Source organism: Miniopterus schreibersii, assembly GCF_964146895.1.
Source record: "Miniopterus schreibersii genome assembly, chromosome: 2".
Lineage (NCBI taxonomy): Eukaryota > Metazoa > Chordata > Mammalia > Chiroptera > Miniopteridae > Miniopterus > Miniopterus schreibersii.
Genome location: NC_138102.1, coordinates 85,547,785 through 85,562,104, shown reverse-complemented (window position 1 = coordinate 85,562,104; position 14,320 = coordinate 85,547,785). Strand labels below are relative to the sequence as shown.

The following is a 14,320-nucleotide window of genomic DNA, read 5'->3' as shown; positions in this document are numbered from 1 at the left end:
ACATCCACATCATAGGGGTATCAGAAAAAGAAGAAAGTGAGTGAGGGATAGAGAACCTGTTTGAAGAAATAATGAAAGAAAATTTCCCTAACCTAATGAAGGAAAAGTTACATCAGTTCAGAAAGCACAGAAAGTCTCAATCAAGATGAACCCAAAGAGACCCATACCAAGACACATCATAATTAAAATGACAAACTTTAAATACAGGGAGAATCTTAAAGGCATCAAGAAACAGTTAGTTACCTAAAAGGTACTTCCCATAAGTTCTCTTAAGGCTGTCAGTTGATTTCTCAACAGAAACATTATAGGCCGGAAGGGAACAGCATGAAATATTTAAAGTAATGAAAAGTGAGGATCTGAAACTAAGACTACTTGATCCAGCAAGCTATCATTTAAAATTGACCATGAAGGAAAGAGCTTCCCAGACAAAAAATGACTAATATAGTCCATTATCACCAAACTAGCATTGCAAGAAATGTTAAAGGAACTGCTGTAAGAAGAAAAAGAGAGAGGATCATAGGCATAAAAAAATAAAAATGGCAATAAATAATTACTTATCAATAATAACCTTAAAGGTAAATAATTAAATACTCCAATCAAAAGACATAAGGAAGCTGAATTAATAAAAAAGCATAATTGATATATATGTGTCACAAGAAACCCACCTCAGAACAAAAGATTCACACAGGCTGAAAGTGATGGGGAGGAAAAAAATATTCCATGAAAAAAAAAAAAAAACCCAAAAAACTGGCATAGCAATACTTATAACTGGGAAAAGAAACTTCAAAACAAAGACCATGATAAGAGACAAAGAAGAACATTACATAACACTAAGGGATCAATTCAACAAGAAGATATAACCTTGGTAAAAATATATGCACCTGATATAGGAGCACCTAAATATATTTTAAAAATTCTTGATGGACTTTAAAGGAGGGATGGACAAAAATACAGTCATAATAGGAGACCTGAGCAGCCACTGACATCACTGGGTAGATCTCCCAGACAAAAATTCAACAAGGAAACAGTGACTTTAAACGACACATTAGATCAGATGGATTTAATTGATACTTATAGACCATTTCATCTCAAAGCAACAGAATATACATTCTTCTGAAGTGCATATGGAACATTCTAAAAGACGGACCATATGTTAGAACACAAAATAAATCTTGACAAATTCAAAATTAAAATTATATCAAGCATCTTCTCAGATCACAATGGCATGAAACTACAAATCAACTACAATAAAAAACACACAAAAACATTCAAACACATGGAGGTTAAACAGTATGTTATTAAAGAATAAATGAGTTACTAATGAGATCAAGGAAGAAATAAAAATTACCTGGAAACAAATGAAAATGAACACACAAAAACCCAAAATTTATGCGACAAGATGAAATCAATCCTGAGAGGGAAGTTCATAGCATTGAAAGCCTACGTCAAGAAGCAAGAAAAGTCCTAAATAAATGAGATAACCCTAAACCTCAAATAAATAGAAAAAGAACAACATGAAAAGCCCAGAGTAAGTAGAAGGAAGAAAATAATAATGTTCAGAGTGGAAATAAATGACAGAGTAAAAAAATAATTCAAGATATCAATGAAACCAAGAGCTCATTCTTTGAAAAAAGGAGCAAGATTGATGAACCCTTAACCAGACTCATCAAGAAATAAAAAGAGAGCCCTGACTGGTGTGGTTCAGTGAGTTGAGCATTGACCCATGCACAGATTTCACTGGTTCCATTCCCGGTCAGGGCACATGCACAGCTTGGGAGCTCTATCTCCAGTAGGGTTTGTGCAGGAGGCAGCTGATCAATATTTCTCTCATTGATGTTTCTCTCTCCGTCCTCTTTCTCTAAAAAAATCAATAAAAACATATTTTTCAAAAATGAAGCAAAGAGAGAGAACCCAAGTAAATAAAGCCAGAAATGAAAGAGGCAAGGTACCAACTGACATCACAGAAATACAAATTGCAAGAAAATACTATGAACAATGATATGCCAATAAATTAGACAACCTGGGAGAAATGGACAAATTCCTAGAAACATACAGACTCCCCCAACTAAGTAAGGAAAATTTAGAAAACCTAAATAGGTTGATAACAACTAATGGAATTGAAATAGTAATAAAACAAAACAAAACAAAACAAAAAACCAAGCAAATAAAAGCTCTGGTCTGTACAGCTTCACAGGGAAGTTTTACCAAACATTAATAGAAGAACTAAGACCTATCCTCCTCAAACTATTCCAAAAAATTTAAGAAAGGGAATTCCAAGCTTTTTTAAAAGAAGCCAGCATTATTCTAATTCAAAACCAGATAAAGACACTACAAAAAAAGAAAATTATAAGCCTGTATCCTTGATGAATGTAGATACTAAAATCCTCAACAAAATATTAGCAACTCAGATTCATCAATACATTAAAAAGATCATATACCAGGACCAAGTGGAATTTATTCTAGGGATCCAAGGTTGGTACAATATACACAAATCAATAAATGTGTTACATCACATAAACAAAATGAAGGATGAAAATCACATGATCATATCAATAGATGCAGAAAAAGCATTCAATAAAATCTAGCACCCATTTATAGTAAAAATACCCAGTGAAGTGGGAATAGAAGGATCATATGTAAACATAATAAAGGCCATATATCAAAAACCTACAGCCAACATCACAGTCAATGGGCAGATAATAAAAACATTTTCCTTAAGATCAAGAACAAGACAAGGATTTTTGCTTTCATCACTTGTTCAAAATAGTACTGGAAGTCCTAGCCACAGGGATCAGAAAAGAAGAAGAAATAAAAGACATCCAAATTTGAAAGGAGGAAGTAAAACTGTCATTATTCACAGATGCCATAATATTGTACATAGAAACCATAAAGACCTCACCAAAAAATTACTAGATTTAATAAATGAATTCAGCAAATTAGCAGGATACAAAATTAGTATCTAGAAGTCAATGGAATTTTTATACACCAATAATGAACTCAGAAAAAAGTAAAGTACCTAAGAATAAAGTACCAACAAATAAACTTAACCATGGAGGCAATATACCTGTACTCAGAAAACTATAGATAATTAAAGAAAAAGTAGAGGAAGATATAAACAGGTGGAAGCATATGAAGTGTTCCTGGATTGGAAGAATTAACATCATTAAAATGTTCCTACTACCCAAAGCAATCTATAGATTGCTTCAATGTAATTCTTATTAAAACACCAATGGCATATTTCACAGATCTAAAACAAATATTCTAAAAATTTATATGGAGCCAAAAAAGATCCTGGATAGCCTCAGCAATTGGAGGGACTATAATACCAGATATCAAGCTATACTAAAACACCAATGTAATCATAACTGTCTGGTATTGACATAAGAACGGGTATATAGATCAATAGAACAAAAGAGAGCCAGAAATCAGCCAATGCTTTTATGGATAATTAATATTCGACAAAGGAGGCAAGAGCATCCATGGAGTAAAAAGAGTCTCTTCAAAGAATGGTGCTGGGAAAAGACAGGCACATGCAAAAAAAAAAAAAAAAAAAAAGAAACTAGATCACCAACTTACACCATACTCAAGAATAAACTCAAAATGGATAAAAAAAACTTAAATGTAAGCTGCAAAACCATATAAATCTAGAAAGAAACATAGGCAGTAAAAGCTCAGACATCTCTCGTGGAAAAAATTTTGCCAGCATATCTCATAGGGAAGGGAAACAAAGGGAAAAAATAAAACAAACAGTACTAAATCAGTCTAAAAGGCTTCTGCACAGCAAAAGAAACCATTAATAAAATGAAAAGGGAACCCACTTTATGGGAGGACATATTCACCAATGATACATATAATAAGGGGTTAATTTCTAAAATATATGAAGACCATATACAATTCAACACCAAGAAGACAAACAATTCAATTAAAAAATGAGCAAAGGAACTGAATAGACAGTTCTCCAAAGAGTAGACATATGAAAAAATGCTCAAGGTCACTAATCATCAGAGAGATACAAATTAAAACTACAATGAAGTATTACCTCACACCTGTCAGAATGGCTACCATGGATAAAACAACAAACAAGTGTTGGGGAGGATGTGGAGAAATGGGCACCCTAGTCCACTGTTTGTGGGAATATAGACTGGTGCAGCCACTATGGAAAACAGTATGGAGTTTCCTTAAAAAATTAAATATGGAACTGCCTTTTGACCCAGTTTTCACACTTCTGGAAATATACCCTAAGAGTCCAGAACCACCAATCAGAAAGAGTATATTCACCTCTATTTTCAAAGCAGCACTATTTACAATAGCTAAGGTCTGGAAACAGTCCAAGTGCCCATAGGTAGACCAGTGGATAAAAAAGTGATGGTACATTTAGACAATGGAATACTATGCAGCTGTAAAAAAGAAGGATCTCTTACTCCTTGGGAAAGCATGGATGGATCTGGAGAGTATTATGCTAAGCAAAATAAGCCATTCAGAGAAAGATAAATATCATATGATATCACTCATATGTGGAATCTAATGAACAAAATAAACAGAAACAAAATAGGACCAGAGGCATGGATACATGGAACAGATTGACAGATCTGAGAGGGGAGGGGAAGGGAATGGGAGGGACTGGATGGGATTAACCAAAGAACATATATGCATATATGCACAGCCTATGGACATACAGACAACAATGTGGTCGAGGGGAGTAGGCGAGGGCTGGGTTGAGGGTAGCAAAGTGGGAGTATGGGGGATATCTGTAACAGTGTCAACAATTTTTTAAAAAGATATATGCTGAACAGATATTTGACAGAGAAAAATTGGGGGACATTTTTATTAAGAAATATTGATCTTGTTTGATTTGCATTTAGAAAAGTTTAGTAGATTTGTATTTTGTTAGAAAGGAGTGAAAAAAAGTCAGGAAGAGAAATGTTTGAGGGAAATAGGAAAATTTACTTCCCACCTGGTTGTGATGTGTCTCTGTGCTTAAGAGGTTGCAATGGAATATGATTTTTAGCTTTGGGGATGTTCACAATGCTTGCATCATCCATAATGACTGACAATGAAAATAGGAAGAAAAGATTTGGGTAAAAAATTCCACAGGAAATAAATAGTTGTGCTTACCATATCAAGTCCTTAAGATTTAAGTCTTTTCTCTCAACTTGCCATATCATTGTATTCTTTCTAATGAGAATGGTGAAAATATTCAATGCTGCAATTTTTCCTTTCCTTAGAAAAAGACCAAGATGTGGAAATAAAGACACGAGACCCCAGTATTCTTGGAGGTGCTAAATTACCCTAAGGAATGTAATGGGAGTATTTTCTGCCTGCTTCAAACCTCTCAAGTAAAAAACAAAAATGCTTATTACCTGCTATAAATTCAAGTTCAAGTTGACAAGGACAGATTAGAACTGTTTATTGTTTTAATATCTTAATTTTGTTGAATCTTCTTGGCATTTAATACTCATTCACCTAGGTGGTTTTTGAATCTGGTGATATTGTTTGTTTCTTATATTTTAAACTCTTTCCCTACTTTGTCTGCTTATGAATTTATAGTTCTTGTTTGGCTTAATAAGGAGGTTAACTTTCCAGAGTCATCTCCGTGAGTTTATAACCCATAGGGTCCAGGTCTCCTTCAAGGTCATGAACTGAGTTATGTAATGACAGGATGACAACAGTAAAATAGAAGTGATTTTCCCAAGCATCCTCTCTCCCCATCTGACGTGAGGAATTTTTTCCAGCTTTCACAGCTGAGGCACTGCTAATTGTTGAATTTGCATTAAGATTGTAAGCTCTGGCAAGCCTGAATTTCATTTTGGCTCATTTCCTCAGCCTTGTTCCACAAATAGTATCTCTAGCTCCAAACACTGAGGCCAAGGGAAAAAGATCCTGAGTACAGAAAGCGTAGCTTTGGCCTTTTTCTGATTGTAAAAAGATGCTTTTGATATAAGCAAAAAATTCTAAAAATTAGAAAATGTTCCATTTTATGTGACATTGTAAACCAAAGTACTTCATGTTCTGTGAAGGAGGAACTGAGTTTTCTACATCAGGGAAATTTGGACAAAGAGTGGATTAGCTCATTGGGGGCATTTTGATCATTTTCTTCCAGCTTATTTAGGTTGTAGCAACAAAGATGGTGGCCACGTGGGAGGCACATCTATGTTTAAATCCACACTGATTCAACAATTTATTCAAGCCTTTCTTCAGAATTCATCATGTGGTGTTAGAAAAAATAATATCAAGGGTAAATAAACATTTTTTGGAGGGTGGGGATTTTTTATGCTGAAAAAACTACATCAAATGATCATGCTTCTGTGAATTATAAAGAGCTAATGTGGCATGATTTTTTTCTTCCTCGAACTTATTTTTTTATTACTTCATGTCTTTTATTAACCCATATACAATTACCTGTCTTCCAGTTGGCTGAAGCAATAGGTCAGACATTTGTCACAATAATTTCTGTCAAAATGTCTGGTCCTAAAACCTCCAGCACCACATTCATGTGAAAGACACCCTGACAAGGGTGAGTGATTTTGTCATTCACATCCACCTTATAGTATTTCAGGACAGCCAGCTTAACCTTCTTTCTCTTATGCTCATTCTTCTTCAAAGTGGTGTAAGGCTTCTTCCTTTTCTTAGCACTACCATAGAGTCTAACACAAGATGAAGAGTGGACTTCCTTTAAACGTTGTAGTCAAATTACATCCATCTTCCAGTTGCTTGCCAGAAAAGATCAGTCTCTGCTAATCAGGAAGAATTACTTCCTTATCCTGGATCTGGGCCTTTATATTTTCTATTGTATCTGAGGGCTAAACCCCCAGAGTGATGGTCTTCCCTGTAAGAGTTTTTAAGAAAATCTGCAACTTGGCAGCAGTTCTACTGCAAATGGTATTTGGAGAAATTCTTATACTTTGTTGCTTTTACTAAAAATGGAGTCAGAATATCATAGGGAGGAGTCAAGCTGCAGATTCTCTTTTCTTATTAAACACATGCAGTCACTTACCTAAGAGCAATTAGGATAAGCGACAATTAAAAAAATACATAACTCTAAAAAGAAAAAAAGAAAAAAACATAATTGGAATTTGAACTCTGGTGTATGACTCCCAAAGCCCACTTGTACCTCCAACTCAACAAGTGTTAGAACTGAGATACATTCAAAGATCTGTGGGAACAAAAGAAACAGCAAAGTACATAGATCACTCAAGGATTCTTTGAGAGTTAGGCCCTGACTTGATAGGAATTCACCACATAAAAAAGGGCGAAGGACAGTCAAGTGAAAGGACAAGTTATATTCATTGTGACCCTTATACCTAATCATGTCCCTGGCTTTACATTGGCTGCCAGGGAACTCTGAGTCAAATATATAATACACTTTCAGTAACTATATAGAATCTAATGGCATGACCATTTGTGTAGTAAACAAGTCTTTATCAAAATGCCATCTTTGCCCAGCCGGGCGTGGCTCAGCAGTTGAGTATCGACCTAGGATCCAGGCGATCGGGGTTCAATTCCCGGTCAGGGCACATGCCCAGGTTGCGGACTCTGTCAATGACTCTGTCATCATTGATGTTTCCATCTCTCTCTCCCTCTCCTTTTCTCTCTCTGAAATCAATAAAGATATATTAAAAACAAAACAAAAACAAAACAAAACAGAATGCCATCCTCACTTTTACTCTTTACCCAATCTTCATATGTTTTTATCCTGTATAATATAAATAACTTTACAGTTGTCCTCTGATTCTTTTTGGAGCAAAATTTAACTACTTAATATACTTTAAAAAATAAAAATAAAATAAAATATGTATTTAGGGGTTTGGTAAAACACATCTACACTCAACTACATACATTGACCATAATGTTATAAAATTTGGTACTTTATCCTCTGCATTTATCTTAGACTGATAAGGTATTTTTATTTAATTAGTTAATGAAATGCTTTTAGATGTCCATTATCAAACTGACAAGTAATCCTGTTTAATAGCCAAGATACCTCTCCTCCAAAGAAAATCTCAGTAAAATATTGTTGGTTCAGTGGATTTGGGGAAGAGAGAGATTTGAAATCAATAAATCATCGATTTTGTTAAATGTTTTGAATTGTTTTGGGATAATATGAATGCCATGTAAACAACTGGGGCAACTCAGTTCTTAAAAATATTTGCATATAAACAGGAGGGAAAATGATTATAGTAGGATTATTTAGTCTTTGATGGAGAGAGCAGACTATAGCATTCAGACCTTGTGATCAACTTCTCTTAATGCCTCAGTTTATAGTATAATATTGACACTGAAGGAAAGGATTATATTTTTAGACCAAACTTTAAGAACACAGACTGAATGCAGATTGGGTATGGAAGTTGGGAATAAAGGATGATGTTTTAAGATATCTGTTGTGAGAAGGGAAGATGGCGGCACTCTGACAAGAAGCAAGGTTCCCTCGTTCCCAGCCACAGACTCGATTTACAGCTAAAATACAGCATAGACAGCTTGGAAAACAAGGGAATATACCTGATTGGACATATTTAAAATAAGGAGCACTAAAAAAACAACACAGAGACTGGTAAGATGGGTGGGGTATAAGAAGTGGGAGTCCCTCCTGAAGCCAGTGCTGAGCTGCAAGTCCGGAGGGTTAGAGGCTGCAAAGTTCCTGCCCTTTGGGAGTGTGGACTGGCATCCAAAAGCTGGGATCTTAAATCTGGACTGGAGAAGAAAGGAAGGAAAACCTGTTCACAGAGGGCAGAGCCAGCCAGGAGAACAGTGTGCCTGTGATCAGGGGACAGGATATTCCCAGTGAAACAACATACCTACTGGCAGAAGCTGGGGCAGCAGATATATACCTCTGGTCCTGACCACAGGAAAGGCTGTCCCACAGGGTGTGGTTTTGGAATAGAAAGGGGCCAGAGGGCTGCATTCAGCAGCCGCCTTCAGGGACCCTCAGTTTTCCATAAGGCATTGTGTACAACCTCAGAAACCATTTGAACTGTGTGATGTGGGGAAGGGGAGGAGAGCACTCCCACCACCAGAGAGAGGGACCAGAGCCACCAGCTGGGCAAAGCGAGACTCCAGTTGCCAGAGCTGCTGGTGGGGTGATTCTGAGATTTTAGACCTGCTCTGAGGGGAGCCAGGATAGCATGCATGAAGCTGCCCCAGATTTTCTGAGATGAGCTGTGCAGGAAACCTGCATGCGGCTGATTTTGTGACCCCTCCTGCTTGGTACCAAGGTGAGAGGATGAAGGAAACTTGCGGGACTGATTCTCTACCTGTTTGTTGCTTTGTGTATTTTTGATTGCTGAATGGGTGTACACCTTCCTGGCTTGCATTGGGAAGACAGACCAGTGAAAGCTGGGATTTGTGCCTGCATTATGGAGAGTTTGAACTTTGAGCCCTGTGAAATCAGCTAAGCAGAATTGGAAAAGATGGGCAGAGCACCTCTATCTTTCCTACAAGCTAAGAGTACCACCCCCAGAAGGAAAGGGGCTAGATGAGCCCACCAAAGCTCCAGATATCCCCCCACAAAGCACAGTCCTGAGGGAGAAGGGAGAACAACGCACAGGATGACAATAAAGGGATAACACTCTTAGGGACTATTTATTGTTTGGGAACTGGAGGACTATCTTAAAATCCCTCTGGAGGCTGGGCAGGCAACATGCTCACCAGAATCTTTTTGGATCAAACCCACTGAGTCCCGGCCACTGAAACTGCCCATACAGAAAAGGCAACAGACTGAATTCAATCTGAACTTGCAGGGGACCATTGTATGGGGAACTAGAATTGGAAGATTTGGTAGAAACAGAGGAGTTGGCTTTGAAGCAGAGACTAACTTCCCCACAGTGAGTGCCTGACAGTGAAATCTCTAAGTAAGGGGAAAAATATCCTGAGCTACACTAGCCGGTTTCCCTCCTAGACTCTCTTCAGAAGGGTCTGGAAAAAGACCAGGAAACCACAAGGAGGAGGCAAAATTGCTGACAGGAGGAGGTGGCCCACAGAAAGCCTTAGACCACCCAACTACCTAAAGACTCCAGAGCCAAACCTACTTAGCTCCTGACATTGGCTGACACACAAGTACCTCCCAGGAGACCTGAAATCAGCATACAAAACAGTGAGCCTCAGGCAACATAAGCTGTGCAGATGAAACTCACCTGGTTGACTTTGTAAATCATTTTATTTTTAATTTTAATTTTTAATAATTTTTATCACAAAGAGGAGAACAATTAATCTTTAATTGATTTTAATTTTTTAATTAAATTTTTAAGGATTTATTTTGTCTTGCTTTGCTTGTGTTTTTGTTTTGTTCTATTATAAAGATTTTCTTGATATTGCCTTCTTTATTACTGGAATATTAGTATTATAATCAGTAAGTTTATTGCTTTTATCTATTATTCCTCCATATCTCTTATTGGCCTTCTTCCTTACCCTTGTTTTACTTTTCTCTCTCTTCTTGTTCAATTGGCATAACTTATTTTTTTTCTCCTCATTTTAGTCTCTGTATTCCTTTTTGTTTGTTTGTGTTTTAAATTTTCTTTTTTGTTTTTTCAATTTCAACCATTTTCCTATTTCAACTATCTACCCTTATTTTTTTGCTTGCCCTTCTCTCCTTTCAGAATCTTTTCTCTGCCCCTTTTAACTCCCAGCAGAGTCTATATTTTTAAAATTTTTATTTTATTTTATTTTTACTAGTAGCAATAATATCCTTTTCTAGTTTTCCTTTTTGCTTTAGCATTTGTGTTCTTGCTTTGCTCTCCCAATTCTACTTTCTCTTAGGTTGTTTTTATTGTGATTGTCAGGATATTTTGTAAGTTACTGTTTTATTCCTGGCAGTTTAATTGTGTTTTGTTTTGCCCTGTCAATACTTGTAGAGTAGAGCACACAGCATGGTTGTGGCTGAGCCTCACAGTTAGCCAACCTGAGAGGAGGGTGCTCCCATGAATGGGTCAATAAAAATCTTGACCCAATCATAACAGGAGAGCCCAAAGAACCTACAAAAGAGATACCCACAAAAGAGACACACCTAGAGTGTATAGCTCAAAGTATAAGGAAAACATGGCTCTGGGTCCCACTGGATATACACTACAAAATCCCACCCCACAAGACTGAGAGACAGCAAATATATCTAATATACAGATACAAACACTAAGAGTCACTAAAATGGGGACAAAGAAACAATGCCCCAAACCAAAGAAATGAAAAAATTGCCAGAAATAGACCTTGATGAAATGGAATTCAGCAAGTTATCAAAAATAGAGTTCAGAGTAATGGTTATGAAGATGCTCAAGAAAAATAATGAGAATCATAAGACACTTAATGGGAAGGTCCAGGAACATAGTGAAAGCTTCATCATCATGAAAGGAGATAGAAATATGATAAATATGCACCAAGCAGAAATGAAGAGTACTATATCTGATATCAAGAATATACTAGGAGAAATTAAAAGCAAGATTAATGAAGCAGAGGATAGAATAAGTGAATTAGAGGATAAGGTATAAACACACCACTCAATCAGAGTAGCAAAAAAAAAAAAAACTTTTAAAAAGCTTGAGGATAGCTTAAGGGAACTTTGGGACAACATGATGCTAAACAACATTCACATGATATGGGTGCCAGAAAGAGAGGAAACTCAGCAAGGAATAAAGGATGTGGTGGAATAAATGATGACAGAAAACTTCCCTAAGCTGCTGAGGGGAAAGCCACACAAGTTCAGGAAGCACAGAGGGTTCTAAACAAGAGGAACCAAAAGAGGCTCACTCCAAGACACACTGTAATGAAAATGTCAAATGTTAAGGACAAAGAAAGATTACTAAAGGCTATGAGAGAGAGAAAAGCATAACCTACAAGGGAGCCCCATAAGGCTGACAGCTTATTTCGCAACAGAAACACTTCAGGCCAGAAGAGATTAGCATGAAGTTCTCAAAGTAATGAAAAGCAAGAACATGCAACCAATATTGCTTTATCCAGCAAAGCTATCATTTAAAATTGAAGGTGAAATAAAGAGCTTCCCTGAAAAAAAAAAAAAAAACTAAAGGAGTTCACTACCATCAAACCAGCATTGAAAGAAATGTTAAAAGGACTGCTTTCCAAAGAAGTCCTTTTTTCCTTTTCAACATAAAGGAAAAAAATGGCATTATATAATTTTATATCAATAATAACCTTAAATGTAAACAGGTTAAATCCTCCAATCAAAAGACACAGTGTAGTTGAATGGATAAGAAAACATGAAGCATATATATGTTGTCTACAAGAGACCCACCTGAGAGCAAAAGATTCACACAGGGTGAAAGTGAAGGAATGGAAAAAATATTCCATGAAAATGGAACAAAACAAAAAAACCTGGAATAACAATACTTATTTCTGACACAATAGACTTAAAAATAAAGATGGTAACAAGAGACAAAGAAGGTCACTACATAATACTAAAGGTATCAATCCAAAAGGAGGAAATAATTCTTATAAATATATATGCCCCCAATATTGGAGCACCTACATATGTAAAAAAATTTCTTGGTGGACTTTAAGAGGGCGATCGATAACATCACAATCATAGTGGGAGACTTTAACACCCCACTGTCATCATTGGACAGATCATCCAGACAAAAAATTAACAGAGAAACAGAGACCTTAAATGACACAGTAGTTAAGTTTTAATGGATTTAATTGACATTTACAGATCATTTCATCTCAAAACAGCAGAATACATTCTTCTCTAGTGAACATGGAGCATTCTCAAGAATAGACCACATGTTTGGGCACAAAGCAAGTCTTTACAAGTTCAAGAAGACTAAAATTATATCAATCATCTTCTCAGATCACAATGGCCAGAAATCAACCACTATAAAAAAACTCAAAAATATTCAAACACATGGGTGCTAAATGGTATGTTATTAAACAATGAATGCCTTATCAATAACATCAAAAAAGAAATAAAAAACTTCCTGGGGAAAAAAGTGACAATGAACAGACAACAAACCCAAATCTATGGGACACAGTGAAAGTAGTCCTGAGAGAAAAGTTTATAGCATTACAGGCATACCTCAAGAAACAAGAAAAAGTTCTACTAAACCATCTAACATAACAAATAAAAGTTAGAAAAAGAACAGAAAAAAAAAACCCTAAGAAAGTAGAAGGAAAGAAATAATAAAGATCAGAGCAAAAATTAATGATACAGACACTTAAAACACAATACAAAAAAATCAATAAAACCAAGAGCTGATTCTTTGAAAAGATAAGTAAGACTGATGGACCTTTAGAAAGAATCATCAAGAAACGAAGAGAAAGGAGCCAAATAAATAAAATCAGAAATGAAAGAGGAGCAATAACAACTGACCCAACATAAATACAAGGAAATGTAAGAAAATACTATGAACAACCTTATGCCAACAAACTAGACAACCTGGGAGAAATGGACAAATTCCTAGAAGTATACAATTTTCCAAAGCTGAAGCAGGAAGAGTCAGAAAATCTGAATAAGCCAATAACAAATAATGAAAAGAAAGCAGTAATCAAAAAGTTTCTAGCAAACAAAAGTCTTGGACCGGATGGATTTACAGATGAATTTTTTCAAACATTCAAAGATGAACTAACACCTATGTTCCTGAAACTATTTCAGAAAATCTAAGAGGAGGGAAAACTCCCAAACTCTTTTTATGAAGCCAACATCATCCTAATCCCAAAATCAGATGAAGACACTACAAAAAAAGAGAATTACAGGCCAATATCCCTGATGAACATAGATGATAAATTTTTTAACAAAATACTATCAAACTGGATACAGCAATACATTAAAAAAATCATACACCATGATCAAGTGGGATTTAGTCCAGGGATGCAAGGCTGGTATAATATTTGCAAGTCCAGATATTTGATACATCACATAAACAAAATGAAGGACAAAAATCATATGATCTTATCAATAGATGGAGAAAAAGCATTTGACAAAATCCAGCACCCATTTTTAGTAAAAACTCTCAGCAAAGTGAGAGTAGAGGGAACATACCTCAACATAATAAAGGCCATATATGACAAACATACAGCAACATTATACTCAATGCTCAAAAGATTAAACCATTTCCATAAAAAACAGGAACAAGACAAGGATGTCCACTTTCACCACTCTTATTCAACAAGGAACAGGAAGTCCTTGCCAGAGCCATCAGACAGGTATAAAACATAAAAAGTATCCAAATTGGAAAGGAGGAAGCAAATCTGTCATTATTTGCAGATGACATGGTATTGTACATAGAACACCCTAAAGACCCTACCAAAGTACTATGAGATTTGATAAATGAATTTGGCAAGGTAGCTGGAAACAAAATTAACATCTGAAATAAACAGCATTTTT

The 14,320-nt window shown here is 35.9% G+C and overlaps 1 pseudogene across 1 annotated transcript in view; it reads right to left on the bottom strand.

Annotated features, from left to right (window-relative positions):
• Positions 1–5,571: 5,571 nt before the first annotated feature.
• Positions 5,572–14,320, bottom strand: part of LOC308552462 (ubiquitin-ribosomal protein eS31 fusion protein pseudogene) — a 226,602-nt pseudogene continuing 217,853 nt past the window's right edge. Inside the window, exons 2-3 of the transcript in view lie at positions 6,400–6,632; positions 5,572–5,752 (exon numbers count right to left, since the gene is read on the bottom strand). The product of the transcript in view is annotated as a ubiquitin-ribosomal protein eS31 fusion protein pseudogene (transcript). The remainder of the gene's footprint in view (positions 5,753–6,399; positions 6,633–14,320) is intronic.